The sequence below is a fragment of the Protopterus annectens genome, chromosome 14.part0, assembly GCF_019279795.1.
Source record: "Protopterus annectens isolate FY-2018-M chromosome 14.part0, PAN1.0, whole genome shotgun sequence".
NCBI lineage: Eukaryota > Metazoa > Chordata > Ceratodontiformes > Protopteridae > Protopterus > Protopterus annectens.
In genome coordinates, this window is record NC_056748.1 from 186,684,780 (window position 1) to 186,702,218 (window position 17,439).

A 17,439-nucleotide genomic window follows, 5' to 3' on the forward strand; every position below is an offset into this window, starting at 1 on the left:
TTTTAAATATAGTGTCCCAGGGATACAGATTTCATTTTCACACATTGCCAACACCAAACGGGTGTCCAGACCTGCCCCCGAATCAGTGGGCAGAGGCTCAAAAACAAGTACTTTCTCTCCTAAGCATGGGGGCTATTCAACTGGTGCCAGAAGAGGAAAAAGGACAAGGTTTCTGTTCAAGGCTTTTCCTGGTACCCAGAAAAGACAAATCATGGCGTCCAATCCTGGATCTCTCTACTCTAAACACCTTTCTGGAGATTCCAAAATTCAAGATGCTGATTCTTCACCATTTACTACCTATTCTAGGCAAAGACGCCTGGTTGGCAACTCTAGATTTAAAAGAAGCATACCTGCACATCCCAATCAGGGAATCTTGCAGAAGATACCTACGCTTCAAAGCAGGCTACTTGCATTATCAGTTCGCTGCATTGCCCTTTGGCTTGTCTACTGCACCCAGGGTATTCACAAAGTGCCTGGCTCCAGTTATTGCATTTTGCAGGCAAAGAAATATTCAAATGTATCCATACCTGGACGATTGTCTAATTCAGGCAGAAAACCAGGCCATAAATCATCTGGCGTTTGTATAAAGGGTTCTAACATGTCTAGGGTACACCATAAATGAAAAGAAATCACAACTGGTACCCTGTCAACAGATTACATTCCTGTGTGCAAGCTTGAATACAACTGCCCAGATGGCTTTCCTCACGCCAAAGAAGCAAAATCATTTGGTAACTTACTTCATACAAATGGCCACATAAACCCTGCTATCTGCAAGACAAATACTGCAAGCCTTGGGGTTCATGGCCTCCTGCATTCTTCTAATTCCATATGCAAGACTGCATATGAGGAAACTACAGTGGTACCTAAAAGGTCTATGGAGTCAACATTGTCACAGCCTGGAAACAATGATTCCTATCATACCTTGCCTACGCCTGGAGTTCCTATGGTGGGCAGAAGCTTGCCGCCAAAACAAGGGATTACCATTCACACTACCATCTACCGTCCAAACCCTAACTACAGATGCATCAGACTATGCATGGGGGGGTTCACCTGGCAGAGAAGTGCATTCAGGGCAAATGGAACCCAAATCAAATGCACATGCATATCAGTCAAAAAGAAATGTTAGCTGTACAGAATGCTCTGACAGCCTTCAAGGACTACATTCTTCCAGGACAACTAATGGTAAAGACGGACAGCACTACGGTGTTTTCATGTTTATTTGCTCCCCATTAGGGGGGCACCTGACATCTGGGGCAAGAAAAACTGATGTAATGACGTCGGCTGCATGTTTTATACCCCTGACGACTTGACATCAAGGAAGACGGGACAGCATTCGACGCAGGACCCAAGACTTTGTTAATCAGACCGATCGAGGGCATCCTGCAGGCAGATAACCCAAATGTAATGACTGCAACAGTGAATACACTCGAACATCTACATTTATGGTAAGTGTTCACAACTGTAATTTTGCTCTTTCCCTTTTCTTAAGATGTCAATTTCAGTTGCGTTATCTATGTTACTATATTCACTACTACTAGTAAAGTTGGTGTAGAATTTGATTTCCTTTTTCTAGTAATGCTTTTTTTTGCAGCAACCGTAATTAGACACCACAAGGCCTTACGTATGTCTAGGCAATTCCAATTCTGTATCATAGCTGAAAAAGATCATTTCCTTAGTTACACCAGATTGTTCACACAGTATTTCTGACGTCTGCCAACTCATTACACTCCCAGAAAGTATGTTCCCAGTTACCTCTTTCTTCCTCATCATACCTCCAACATTTGCTGTCTACCGGAGGAAAACATTCTTTGGATTCTACTTGGGAATATAAAAATACCAGTGTAAACACTTCCAAGCAAAGATCTTAAATCTTCTTGACTTTGATGCATATCTGGAAGATATACATATATCCCCCCGTTGTCTCTTTGTGAATTCTTATCCAGTCTCTCTTCCCAATCCTTTCTAAGCTCCTCTGATTGATTCTTATAGTTGTCATGCAGTATTTTGTATGCTGTGCTAATTATTCCTTTTTAACTGCAGCTTCTGTTCTTGATTCTATTAAAACGTCTACCAGTGCTGGTCTTTTAAGACCCTTCTATTTATTTCTCTTTGGTTATACTCTGATATCATCTGATATCAATCCTCGATTGGGAAGGCAATCTCTAAACTGCAGTCCAAATAAATTCTTCACATCTTCCCATTCTGTTACCTTTCTCTTTCTAGTTATTTGCTCCCAATACCTTGGAGCATTTGCCAGTTTTCTTCAATAAATTCCAGCCCCCTCTTGCCTAATGTCTGTATCCCTAATTGCAGTCATCCCTATCTTCAAAATCTCTTTTCTCCATTACCGTGCTGGCTTAGATGTTCTTCTTGTTTCACTGTTGCAGTCATTACTTTTGGGGTTATCCCTGCTGAGCAGCTCTTGGTCGGCCTGAATACCAGATTAAAGCTTTTCCCCTGTGCTGGCCGCTAACACCTGTGGACTGACGTCAGGTTGTCAGTGGTATAAAGGAGAGCAGCCGGCACCATTACATCAGTCTTTCTTGCTGTGAAGCCCGAAGCAAAAGCAGTTTGCGTGTGTGCCAGTCGATCGTTGCCAGAGTGGAAGTTGCCTCTGAAAACGACTAAAGCTAAGTACCCCATTGGGGACCTTTTTCTTGCATTAACCAATGTCCAAAAAAAGTCAGTAATTGTCTCCACTGAGGAAAACAAATACCACATCAAGACTTCCATACCTTGTGCATTACTTGTCTAGGCCTAGACCACGATGTCCCTGTTATCAGTTCTGCACACTTTTCAGTTCTAGGACTATTCACCGTAGAGCTGAATTTGTAGCCAGGCATTTCCGAAGTAGTTCCTCGCATTACAAAATGGCATCCGTCGGTCATCAGTCTGTGGATATTCCCAAAAAATGAAAAGCTAAAGAAAGGGACAGACCACACAAACTTAAGCCTTGTGTCAACCTGTCCCACAAGCAAGTCGTTAGTTCTCAAAAATTCATCGAGGCACAGCCCCTGATGCCTGACTCGTTTCCTTCGCAGGCCTCTACGGAGACCCTTTCGGAGTCCGGGTTGCCGCCGGGGAATGCTTCATCATCTTATCCTTTGGTTGTCTCTGCTTCAGTTGGGTCTGGAGCCGCTATGCAGGCACCGGCTTCCGAGGAGGTTCTTTGCATAACCGATTCAAGGCAAAAACCAACGTCTTCGCCTCTAACTACCACATCCCAATGACAAATGGATTTTTATTAAGGTCTAAAAGTAAGACCACCCCTAAGAAACCTGTCTGTAGTCGCCATCTTACTCCTCCTCCACTGCCTCAGATGCAGTTACTGAAAATGGTGGAGGACCTCATCACTTTCATCAGGGGTAGCCAATACCACTCCTTCTAAAAGAAAAAGGATACTTTTTCTGAAGTTCACACAGAACTGGATTCTGAAATTTCAGACTACCTTGATTCAGATGAGGAACAGCAACCTCTCACCTCCTTTGAGGATTCTGATGCAGAGGAACCCATTCCTTCTGCCTCCTGCCTTGAGGATATTTCATTTGGGGAAACCCTACACACACTCAGAGAGCATTTCCACTGGGAAGCCCAAGATTATCCTCAGTCTAAGAAAAGACTAAAAGAATTTCTAGACCTTCCTCAGCACAGACCCTTGGCCTTCCCTCCTATTCTGGATGTGGTGGATGATGTTTTCAATGAGTCTAGCCTCACCCCTGACGCCGTATCCCTGCTGTTAGAAAACCTGACCGGTACTACAGAGTGCCTGATTCAGATAAATATTTGTTTAAAAACCCTGCAGCAGACCCAGAGGTCATCATACAGGGGCCCAAAGGGGCCAAGGCTAGCTCATCAAAAAAACCCAATTCCCTCTGATAAGGACTCAAGAGCTCTAGACAGATGGGGTAAGAAGGTGTATACCTCCTCAACTTTAGCTATTAGAGCTCTTAACTGCCAGTTCCATATGCTCAAATATCAACAGCACACCTTGGAACTTATGAAACAAAAAATTTCATCTTTACCTGACATTAATACTTCCATGGAGTTAGCAGATCTTCTGCACTCTTCTTCTCAAGTAGCTAAACACTCCCTGCACTGCGGATTCGATGCCCTAGAAGCCTCAAGTAGGGCCGCTGTGGCAGGTTCAGTCATTAGGAGGCATGCATGGCTAAAAGAACAGCCACAGCCTGATCATGTAAAATCTAGACTACTTAATGCCCCCCTGGATAAAGACCGTTTGATTGGATTAAAATCAGAGGAGGTCATCAGAAAGATGGAGGATAAAGATAAATCTATGCAAACACTAAAATACTTCCTCCAAGTTCAACCTCCCAGATTCAGCAGAAACTTTCCCTCTAAGCACTGGTCTTTTCCAGCCCCCAATAGACAGGCTCAAGGGAGACCTTGCAGGGACAGACCAGTTAGACCAGCGAAAAACTAAGCAGTGGCCCTTCACCACTCCCACAGCAGGGAGTTCTAAGGCAAAGGCCTTGACCCAGTCATTTCCTTATGCCAGTATTAGAAAAAGCGCTAATTTTTCTTTTGTCATGCTGTCTTAACCAGACCATTTCTCTCTCTTGCTTTCTTTTTTTTTAATGTTGCAGTGCTTACATTTCTTAAAACTGAACAAGGAGAAAGAGTGAGGAAGGGAGAAAACAAAACAAAAAAAAACAAAACAAAAGCACCTGTTTATGTTTATATCCCTATTATATTTAAAATTAACTGAAAAAAAAAACTTTACTTCATAGCTTGCAAAGAAAGCTATGCACCAATAAAGGAGTACCATTAAGAAGAACATTTTTTTTACTTACTGTTAACTTTCTCCCTCCTCTTTCCCTCTCCCAAGTGCTTTTCCAAAGATTAATGACATGAAGTAGGGCATATGTTTTAGAATCTCCTGCATGTTTAACAAGCACCACAAAAGTCCAATATTTCTAAATCCTCCTATTCTTCCATGTTTCACAAGTATAATTATTGCTTTGTAATCCCACATTTGTCAGTTTCTAAGTTACCAATTTTATTCTCCGAACATTAGTAGCATGAAACAGGGCATATGCTTTTGGCATTCCCAAGATACTTAAGGATGTAACCAACCCACCCTTGCGACCAGTAGTAGATGGTCACAACTCAATAATGAATGCTTGTGCAAAATTCTTAGAAGTAGGCTTAAGAAGTTTTTGGAAGGACAAGTCTAAATATGCAAGGATTCATGGCACTTCCTTAGTCTGATCAACTCTACCGAGTGCATGGATGAGGTGTTGTTTTTAATGGTTAATATTAAATACTTTTTTCAGTCATACCTCAACAGGAAAGTATTCGAGAAATAGAACAGTTTTTATCTGAACAGGGGGTGCCATAGGTAGAAATTAACTTGTATGTTTACTTGTTTGAGATAGTACTCACAAACAACTTTATAATGTTCAACGACAATTACTATCTTCAAAAAGTGGGTGTTGCGATGGGCTTACCTTGTGGCACTATCTTTGCTAATTTGGTAATGTTAGGTTGGGAAAAGCGGTGCATCTTGGGTGGTGTTTATGCCAATAACATTGTGTTATATTTACGCTATTTGGATGATTTATTCAGCCTATGGAATGGCAGCCAACAAATGGCAGATGAATTCCTGGTTTACATCAACAACACTGCACATTACGTACAATTTACTCACATGATTGGTGAGCAGGAAATTAATTATCTGGCTGTTAGCCTCAGTAAGGACAGAAGGAATAGAAGGTTTGTTGCCAAAGTGCATAGAAAACCTACTTATTCCAATTCTTTTCTGCATTTTACGAGCTCCCATCCTATGTCCAACAAGAAGGCAGTTGTAAAAGGGCAATTTGTCCTGGCCGCTAAGATGGTGAGTGAGAATTCTGATTTTATTGAAGAATGCAGGTATTTAATGGAAATGTTTATGAGTAGGGGTTATCCGAAACGAATACTACAGGAGCTTTTCACTGAGGTTAAACACAAAAGAAACAGTGGTCATTTTACACCAATCTTTTATCAGAATGGTTCCCCTAGTCCCTTGTTTAAGAAAAAGTAATGACATTGATTATACGGCTACCTTTATTACAGCATTTAATACACAATTTTATGAAATTCAAGCAATAATTTCAAAAAATTTTGAGAATAATTGAAGAGAAAGTATCTATAAGGGATACGTTTAAAGATGGGGTAAAAACGATAGCAAGAAGAGGTAAAATTTTGAAAACACTCCTTGAAATGGGTAGTTGGACAAAATCAAAAGGGCAAGGAATGAAAAAATGTGGTATGTGCAGTTTTTGTAAATTCATGTACCAAGGGCAGTATGTGGAAGTCAATGGTAATAAATACAAAATACATCATAGGTTCATAGATTAGTACTAGACCAACTGCCCTTGTAGGCCATTTTAAGCCTAGCCAGTTACCCCATGTGAGAATTAAACCCTGCATCTTGCGCCTATAAGGTGAACACTTTAACCACTATGCCATCCTCCCACCCGGCTGAACTGTAATTCCAAAGCAGTGGTTTATGTGGCTACATATAAGCAGTGTCCTGCTTATTACATAGGAAAAACCACTAGAGCCCTAAAAGATAGGGTATATGAGCATCAATATGCTATAAGAAAATTTTATTTAACTAATGCCCTCGCCAAGCATGTGCATATGTACAATGGTCAGAGTTTTGAATTTTGTGGTATTCAGCAAGTAAATGAAGAACTTAGAAGAGGCCAATGGATGTTGCATTTGGAAAAAGCCGAGTTAATGCGGCAGTTATCTTTATATTCTTATGTCTGGCCTGGGCTTAATGATTATTGTGCGATCAACAACATACTAAAATTAAAAGCACTGCTCACGTAGAATAAGGAATTTTAGCATTGTTTTATCATCAGCTTATAATTTCATGTAGGCTAATTCTTTGATATACAATCATTTTTACTAATATATTTTTAACAACCTTTAAGGAATTTAACAAAAGCAGCATTTAGTACTTGTTTTTGTAGATGTGTATGTGGTATGTAACTTTAAATTTGCTTGTTCTATTTTAATTATGACATTTCCTTCTTAGGAGGGACATTTGTATGATATTTAAATAACTGTTTTAACATTTAATTATTTGGTCTGATGAAGTTTATGAATCTACAAACAAAAAGCGCTTTACCTTAATAAACTAAGAGTTTAGTCCGAGGCTTAGCCATGTTTTTTTTTGTTTTATTTAACAAGTTTGTCTGGGCATCTGTTAATTGTTTGGACAGTTTTGTCAGAGTCAACTCCTTCTGCCAATAAGACTGCATCTTTACTATTAAAGGTCCTGGTTGTTTTCTTTTAACCAGATTTGAAGCTTACACACAGTGTGCCCTTTCATTTAACAATTCCTGTTGTGGAATACAAGTCAATTTATTAGTTTGTGCTTTCATAAAATTAATGCAGTCTGTTCCTTCCAGCTTCTCTGTTACAGCAGAAAATCTCATGTTTTTCCCTACGTGCTCTGACCTTTCAGTCTGTTATATTTTGAAACATGTCTTCTTGTGCAGTCTCATATTCAGCCAGCCGTTTCTTCATTTCAGCCTCTGAGTTTTGCAATTTTGTCACCTTATCTGAATATCTTTTTAAAGCTTCTTCCATTTTTCCCACTTTTTTATTGTTTGTGTTGATATACTCCATCAGTGTTTTGTTTATTTTAACCAGTTATGTGTGCAGTTGCTTTATACTTTCCACTAGGTTACTGGAAGTCATGTCTGGAACTTGTACTGCTTGCAGAATAACTGCAGTACTTTCCCAGTCTGTGTTTTTTTCCTCACCTTTTGTAGCTGATTTTCCTCCAGGTCCTTTGTGTATCTTTTTTCCTGACATCCAAACAGTGCACTTACTAGTCAGTTACTGAAATTTACCCAGAAATCTAGTTTCACTGGCTTTCTCTTCTAAGTTTCTGTTTTCAGACTGGGAGAGCCAGAATTAAGCTATTACTCAATGTGCAGCCATCTTGGAAGTCCAAAAGTGCAGTTTTGGTAGACATTTTGGCATTGAAAACTTGGAACAAGTGGCATGTGTCTAGAATTTTGTCAGGCTGCTCAATTGTGGCACTCTTAGCCTTGTTGTTGTAAGTACCTTTGGCTTGGCAACTAAGAGGAAATGCCTGCAAAAATTAGAACACCAAAATGCTGCTCAGAAAAATGCCATACACCTAAAATGCACACTTGCGATGGAAAAGATTTGATAACATTTAGCACTTTCTTCTTAATAGTAACACAAGAATTTATCAGAGTACTAATACATTCAGGAACAAATATTTTTAAATAAAATAGTCACATGATTTGATACCAGTAATCACTAATACATAGCAATTGAAATGTGTCTGTGTACAAAAATACTATAGTTATCTACACTTGCAGTTTATTTAACATTATAACGTAAATGATTTTATCGGGACCCCCTCAGGGACCCCTCTTCTAGTTCCCAGATCCTAACCTTGGCAGAGGACCTATCTCTTTAATCAGGGGCTCTCAGCCCCTGTCTGGACAGGGGCTCCCAACCCCTCTAGACAAAAGGCCCAGGTAGACCCCTGATCCCTCTCCTCAGAGGAGGCCTCTGATGGCTCGGATCACTGGACTCACCAGGAGGAGGCTTTTTTCACCACGGCCTCTTAGGATTCAGATGCAGAGGAATCTATCCCCTCAGCCTCCCCTCCTGAAGAGCTTTCCTTCGGGGAGACCCTTCACTCTATGAGAGAGCATTTCAAATGGCAGGGCCAGGAATATTCTGATTCCAGGAAAAGACTAAGACCTTTTCTACATTTACCTCAGCATAGACCTTTGGCTATTCCTCCTGTTTTAAATGTCATTGATGATGTGTACTCTGACTCTAGTATGACCCCTGACACTCTGCCTCCGGCTCCTGTTAAACCCGATAGGTATTACAGGGTTCTGGACTCACATAATTTTCTTTACAAGGCCCACTCTGCTGATCCTGAAACTATTTCCCAGGGCCCTAAAGGTTGCAGCTGTTACTACTAAGAACCCACTCCCTGCAAAGGAGTCCAGGGCTTTAGAGAGATGGGGTAAAAAAAAAGTGTATACTTCTGCCACTCTTTTCCATAGAGGGCATTACATTGTCAATTTCATATGATACAGTACCAAGAGTATTTGTTAGAAGAAATGCATAAGAAACTGTCTTCTACTGAACCCTTGATCGCAAATCCCTTCAGGATCTGGTACATAACTCCCAGCAGGTTAGCAACCATTTCTTGCAGTGTGTTTATGATGCATTGGAAGCTTCATGTAGGTCAGCAATGACAGGTGTATATATCACGTAGGCATGCTTGGCTGAAGGAACAATCTCTGCCAGACCATGTTAAAGCTAAGCTTTTGGATGCTCCACTGGAAAAGCAAAAGTTACTTGGTTCCACTGCTCAAGAGGTCCTAAAGAAATTTGAGGAAAAGGCGAAATCTGTACCCATTCCTATCCTCTTTGCAGACTGGCAGTGAAACTATGGGATCTTTCCTTGAAACTCAATATACAGCTGCAAGCTCAGTTTGTGCCAGGGAAAGACAATACACTGGCGGACAGCTTAAGCAAAAATATCATGGATGTGCACAAATGGATGCTGCACCCAGACATCTTTCTACAGATAACACAATCTTGGGGGAGGCCGGACATAGATCTATTTGCATCCCCCCACAATCATCAACTGAAGAAATTCTGCTCAAGGACATACCACCCACAAGCGTGGAAAATGGATGCCCTCTCTTTCAGCTGGAGAAATCTAACAGTGTATGCATTTCCACCTATCCCATTAATGACCAAGGTGTTACTGAAGATCAGGACAGAGCAGCCAAAAGTGATTCTGATAGCTCCGGACTGACCAAGACAGCACTGGTACCCACTGCTAAGGAGCATGTCACGTACGAAACCATGGCCTCTTCCTCTATGGCCACTGCTACTGATACAGCACAGTTACAAAACTCTACATTCCAACCTGAAAACCTTGCAACTAACAGCCTGGAGAATACCTTGACTCCGCCTCAGGATAAGCTATCCCAGAGAGTGAAGGATATTATTATGGAAGTCACGCCTCTTCCACAAGAAAGGCATATTCAGCAAAATGGAAAAGATTTCTCATTTGGAACACCACAAAGGGCCTAGATGCGACAGTGATGAGCATGGCACATATCCTGGAATATTTGGCAGAAATGTTCCACAATGGTCTGTCTTACTCTTCCATTAAAATTCATGCTTCAGCAATTTCAGCAGAGTACAATACTGATCCACCTGTCTTCTCTCCTCCTCTCCTAAGACAGTTTCTAAGAGGAATCAAAAACATCAAACCTCCACGGAAACCACCTCTACCTGCTTGGGACCTTAACTTCGTGTTGGAAAAACTAACACTGCCTCCATTTGAACCAGCAGCATCTGCAGATCTACAGTACCTTTCATGGAAGACTGCCTTCCTTCTGGCCATAACCTCAGCAAGAAGATTATCGGAGTTGCAGGCCCTGATGGCAGTACAGCCATTCATTATTTTTCATCAGGACAGAGTTTCATTGAGAACCAATCCTACATTTATGCCAAAGGTGTATCCAGGGTTTCATTAAACCAAGCTATTCACTTGCCTACCTTCTTTCCAAATCCACAAAACAAAGGGGAGAAACTACTGCACACCCTGGACATTCACAGACATTTGCGCTACTACTTGGACAGAACTAAAGGTTTCAGAAAAACTGACCAGCTGTTGGTAGCATATGCTGCTGGTACACAAGGAAAAGCAATTTCCAAACAGACAATTTCAAGATGGATAGGAAATTGCATTCGCTTTTGTTACTCCTTTCATGGAAAGACTGTACCAGCTAACATTAGACCTCATTCCACGAGAGCCACAGCCTTCTAAAGAGGGGTGGCTACCAAGGACATTTTAGAAGCTGCCACATGGAGCTCCGTGCATACATTTGCCAAGCATTACAATTTACCTTTATATTCCAGATCCAGAGCAGGCTTTGCTACAGCTATCCTGCAGGGTATTTTAGCTACACCATCCTTTTCTTAGTTCCTCCACCCCCAGATTGGCTATGGTATTCTACCCATATGTGATGACTGCAGATGCATCCTTGAAGGACATAGTACAGTTTTGTACCTACCATAAATGTAGATGTCCGATAGGTATGCATCTGCAGTCAGGTTTACCCTCCCTCCTTCCCCTCTGTGGTATTCTTGGGTACTTACCCCACTAATAGCTAGCTGGGGGGATCTATTATGGTGTATTTGTTTATATATTTTTGTGCATGTTTAGATTTTTATTGCATTTCTCCAAATTTAGCCTTCCTTAGAGGGCATCTGGGGCAAGAAAAACTGAGGAAGATGGTGTCGGCTGACGCTTTTATACCCCAGACGCTCTGACGTCGGGGAAAGGGCGACATCAGCCGTCCCCGGACCCAGACTTTGAACGCCGATCAAGGGCTGCCTGAGGCAGGACAACCCATATGTGATGACTGCAGATGCATACCTATCGGACATCTACATTTATGGTAGGTACAAAACTGTACTTTATCTTTATATTCTTATGTCTGACCTGGGCTTAATGATTATTGTGCGATCAACAACATACTAAAATTAAAAGCACTGCTCAGGTAGAATAAGGAATTTTAGCATTGTTTTATCATCAGCTTATAATTTCATGTAGGCTAATTCTTTGATATACAATAATTTTTACTAATATATTTTTAACAACTTTTAAGGAATTTAACAAAAGCAGCATTTAGTACTTGTTTTTGTAGATGTGTATGTGGTATGTAACTTTAAATTTGCTTGTTGTATTTTAATTATGACATTTCCTTCTTAGGAGGGACATTTGTATGATATTTAAATAACTGTTTTAGCATTTAATTATTTGGGCTGATGAAGTTTATGAATCTATAAACAAAAACCGCTTCACCTTAATAAACTAAGAGTTTAGTCCGAGGCTTAGCCATGTTTTTTTTTGTTTTATTTAACAAGTTTGTCTGGGCATCTGTTAATTGTTTGGACAGTTTTGTCAGAGTCAACTCCTTCTGCCAATAAGACTGCATCTTTACTATTAAAGGTCCTGGTTGTTTTCTATTAACCAAATTTGAAGCTTACACACAGTGTGTGCCCTTTCATTTAACAATTCCTGTTGTGGAATACAAGTCAATTTATTAGTTTGTGCTTTCATAAAATTAATGCAGTCTGTTCCTTCCAGCTTCTCTGTTACAGCAGAAAATCTCATGTGTTTCCCTACGTGCTCTGACCTTTCAGTCTGTTATATTTTGAAACATGTCTTCTTGTGCAGTCTCATATTCAGCCAGTCGTTTCTTCATTTCAGCATCTGAGTTTTGCAGTTTTGTCACCTTATCTGGATATCTTTTTAAAGCTTCTTCCATTTTTCCCACTTTTTTATTGTTTGTGTTGATATACTCCATCAGTGTTTTGTTTATTTTAACCAGTTATGTGTGCAATTGCTTTATACTTTCCACTAGGTTACTGGAAGTCATGTCTGGAACTTGTACTGCTTGCAGAATAACTGCAGTACTTTCCCAGTCTGTGTTTTTTTCCTCACCTTTTGTAGCTGATTTTCCTCCAGGTCCTTTGTGTATCTTTTTTCCTGACATCCAGACAGTGCACTTACTAGTTAGTTACTGAAATTTACCCAGAAATCTAGTTTCACTGGCTTTCTCTTCTAAGTTTCTGTTTTCAGACTGGGAGAGCCAGAATTAAGCTATTACTCAATGTGCAGCCATCTTGGAAGTCCAAAAGTGCAGTTTTGGTAGACATTTTGGCATTGAAAACTTGGAACAAGTGGCATGTGTCTAGAATTTTGTGAGAATGCTCAATTGTGGCACTCTTAGCCTTGTTGTTGTAAGTACCTTTGGCTTGGCAACTAAGAGGAAATGCCTGCAAAAATTAGAACACCAACATGCTGCTCAGAAAAATGCCATACACCTAAAATGCACACTTGAGATGGAAAAGATTTGGTAAAATTTAGCACTTTCTTCTTAATAGTAACACAAGAATTTATCAGAGTACTAATAAATTCAGGAACAAATATTTTTAAATAAAATAGTCACATGATTTGATACCAGTAATCACTAATACATAGCAATTGAAATGTGTCTGTGTACAAAAATACTATAGTTATCTACACTTGCAGTTTATTTAACATTATAACGTAAATGATTTTAGTTTTAAAATGCGTTGATTGACATTATTTCATGTAAACCAGGAAAGATCTATATTTTAACTGCCAAAATAGTTAACTACTTTGTAAACAGTCTTTCCAAGGTTCTCCCCTTGGGCTAATATTAACCCTCACCAAGCCCTTGAAACAAAAACAGTGGTTTGGGTTCTCCTTTATCTATCTGGTTAAGGCATTGTTAAGCTTTATATTTTTGATATCTGATTTATGTTCATGCAGCCATTCAAGGAGATATATGTGTGTCTTGCATATCTTAACAGCAAGAAATATAAATAATTCCTTTCATTTTAGAGTTGAAGTACCTTCTGATGTTATTTCAGATTCAAATTGTTGCATTCATCATTATTATTCATAATGCAGGAACACTGATTGCACCTTTCATCTTTAAACTTACTTTATGGTTTTCTACTCAAATTCTTATTAGTGGTGTTATTACAAATTTCTAAAACATTTTTGAAAAATGTACCCTTTCTAAACACCAGGGAAGGTTTAATACTGTCTAAGTTCACCATATTCCCACTAAATTTGATAATATCCCAGTTCCTCACAATAATGTTAATTTGTGAGAATCCACTTTATAAGTAGTCACCAGTCTCCTTTGAGTTTCTGCAATCCCTAAAAGAGCCTGAAAATGCCCAGTCTGTCGTTTTATAAGAATTTCATTACATAAGCACATTTGTCATCATAATCCCTGTTATCCCTGGCAATTTTCTTTTCCTTTTTGATATTAACTTCTCTCGCAATTTGTTCTACTCAGACCGAAATGTGTTTGTCATACACTTGGCAGAAAAGCAAGTCATCCAAAATAGATTTGTCAAGTTTGGCTATGTCCTTTTCTAAAGTGTGCATTTGTTTGGTGTTTCCTGTAATAAGTACATCCATAAGCTCACAGCCTTGTTGATTAAACAGTGTCCGTAGTTCATCATGAAGGTCTGAGCTACTAATCAGACCTGTGAGATATTTCCAGTACCTTAGGGGACTGTTGGTAGTCTAATACACTCACCCAAATACCAGTTTTCTAGTTGCAATTTCTTAAACTTCATTTGTTCAGTCAAGTAACTGTTGAGACTTACAGTAGTCAAAGGCTTGTACTGTTTTTTCAAGGATGTTTTGAAGCCAAGAGGAAAGGCTAGTGCTGGGAGCACTGTTGTCTTTTGTTTTAGCATGGTTGTTCAAGCAGTTGAAGTCTCCGTTGTCAGTCCCACCTGAACTTTCACAGACTCATTAGGCTAAGGTAATGTAGTGTGTACTACATGTTGGTGCCATTGAGACAAAAGTGATGATACAATTTATTAAGTCTTTTTCATCTCAGCAATGTTTTTGAGGTGTTAGGCATTTTCTGAGCAGCATTTTGGTGTTCTAAGTTTTTGATGGCTCTGTCTCTCCATCTAATCATAATGTTTGGGGTTTTCGTGCCTACAAAATTAGACTGCTGTGTAAGCTAAACAGCACCAATGGAAAATTACAGGTACATAATGCTTCATTCTACCTGTGTCAACACTTGTTTATTTATTTTACATTTGTTTACTGGGAAAGTGAAACTTGGAATGAAGCCAATTTTTAGCGGATGCCCAGGGAGAAATGCTCCAGATGCATGTCTTTGTAATGTGGGAGGAAACTGGAGCACCCACCTGGAGGAAACCCACACAGACGCAGGGATGACATGCAGACTCCACACCGAAGGCACTCCAGTTGAGAATCGAACTGGAGAACCTCTTGTTGTGAGGCGACAATGCTACCCCTGCGCCACGGCGCCATACTTGTGTGATGCTTTTGTATAAAACGCAAGCAAAAGACAAATCTTTTAGTTTCTAATATTATAGTGTTTACAGCTCCTTCCACTGACAGTCATCAGTGAAAATTTTGCAAGCTTATAGAGTAATGAAGATTTTGTTTGTATCAAAGTCTTAAGATGCTTTATCATTTAAGAAGTTGGCAGTGCTAATTCTTTCCTTTCTGTCTACATACCTTTGAGGTTCTGACCCTTCTGTTCTCTAGCAGACTTGGGCTTGAGTCGTGGTTCATGTCGTAGAGGAACCAGCTAATGCGGAATGGGAGTGAGTGGTCAAGGCTGACATACTCATTCCAGGGGTAAGTTGGTGGCGCAGTTGTCTCACAAGAGCTCCACTTGGTGAATGGCCCAGGATGGCATCTGCTGTACTAGATGTGTGTGTGCTTGTGTGTGTGAGTGTTGGTGAGAAGTGAGGCTGCCAAAGGAATACCCATTTTAGTTGGGACTGCTGGAGTGCAGATGCTTGGACTCCCAAAAGGCCAGTGTAGCAGGCATTGCACCATACATTCTGGCCATTGGAGGTGTGGTGGGGCAAAGGTGTTAGATGCAACAAAATCTCCTAATATCTGCTGGATGATGGCCACTGTCTCAAGCTGTCACCCTCCCCTCTTCTAGTGTTCTAGGATGTGGAGGTTAGGGGAAAATGAACCATCAATGGCTTTCTATATTCCTGACTTGTGGACCACATTTGTTTTTGCATTTACTGCTTGGATAATTCTCATAATTTGTAAGAACTGTCATTGGCTTTTAAAAACACACTGCTTCTAAAAATTGACTTCAGTGCTCCTGTTTGATTGACTAAGTGGAATCGTTTGAGATTTAGTTGTGGCAAGCCACAGTTATCACTGCCGAAGAATGTATTTAAAAGTAGAAAAGGTGTGCTGTACCTGTCATCATTGATTCTGTCAGCAAGGTGGAAAAATCAGGTAGTTTAAAAATTATCTCTACTTCCAGATGAAAAGCTTCCATTAACAGATTATTTAATTTTAAGTGAAGCTTGCCCACTTGGGTTTCACCCTGGTAAGTAAACCATGCCATTTATGGGTAGATTTTGCTTCACTTCTGGTAAGGCAATATTTATTACCATACTCCATTAAAGAAGCACTCACAAATGCTGAAGAACTACCACCTCTATATTTTGCTTTGCACATATGAATGATGTACTTAGCAATAGTAAGCTTAAGTGCCGAGTATGCTTTCTTTAGTTCTTTTGTGGCTTTGCTGATAAACTGTTTAGGCTTTTTTTGATGCCAGCATTGTCTAATCTTAAGACTTTTAACTTTGTATGCAAGAATCTGGAAATTGTATCAGATCATGCAGTATTTTGTATCCGAGCTAACATTTCTTTTCTTGTTGACATCATCTTGCATGTGCTGCTGTAAGTTTTTCTTCCATTTGTTTAGATGTATGCCTTGTAGATGTAAACATCCTGCTGTTAGGTATTTGTGCATGATGTTCATCATTACATCACTGCTGCAATAGCCTAAGCTACATGAGTTGTAGCCTGTTAAGGATGTGACAAACAGCCAGATTCCAAACCTTTAGGGCACCTTCCATGTGTTGTAACTGCTAAGCAACTCACGGAGATGTGTATAAAATAAGTGATTAGGGCACCAAACCTTCAGAAATGTCTTGCTGTTAAAGTGCACTCTTCTCTGCAGGCTTTGAGTGATTCACAGTCTGCTAACACTTCTTCAAGGATGGATAGATAAGTGCTCTTCAGGGGAATACCTTTCATTGTAACATTTCTTGTGAGGGAAAGTATAACATTTCTGTCAAAATTTAGGGCTAGGGCTAGTGTTTTTTCAAGGTTGCCTCTGAAACATTTTACCTCAGATCTTTAATTTTAAGTCAGGAGGCAAGAGTGACTTTGCAAGGCTTCTCTACTTCTTGCCAGGAGCTTTTTTTTTTTTTTTACAGAGTCCTAGACCAGGTTTCTGGCTGTTTGGACTCTCCCTGATTTGTAAGAAGAAACAAGTAGTACAGGAGTATTTGGTCTTGAAGCCAGCTTCTTCTTCACTTCAGACACTGATGAGTGAATTCTTCTTCGATTATTTTGAGTAACTCAGACCGCTTATCACTTTCTCTTGGTCCCTCTGCTATTTCTCCTTGAGAAGCTGCTAAGGAACAAAACACAGACATGTTCTCTGTGGCTGTTTGGCCATCCTTTTTGGGCAAAGGAGAACCACACTTGTCTGTACTAGAGGAGTGAGCAGACGGTGCTCTTTTGCAAAGTGGATCTAAGTAGCTTGGTTCCCTGAGAAGGGACCGTTCATTAGGTTGGTCCTTTTCTCGGGGCGTCTCTCCCAGGAAGAGAAAAGGTACAGTTTTGTACCTACCATAAATGCAGATGTCCGATAGATATGCAACTGCAGTCATAACATATGGGTTGTCCTGCCTCAGGCAGCCGTCGGTCGGCCGAATTCCAAAGTCTGGGTCCGGCGTCGGCTGGTGTCGCCTCCTC

The 17,439-nt window shown here is 40.2% G+C and overlaps 1 protein-coding gene across 1 annotated transcript in view; it reads left to right on the plus strand.

Moving 5' to 3' along the window:
- XPNPEP1 (X-prolyl aminopeptidase 1) overlaps positions 1–17,439 on the plus strand; it is a 1,046,907-nt gene that overhangs the window by 536,255 nt on the left and 493,213 nt on the right. The window lies entirely within an intron of this gene.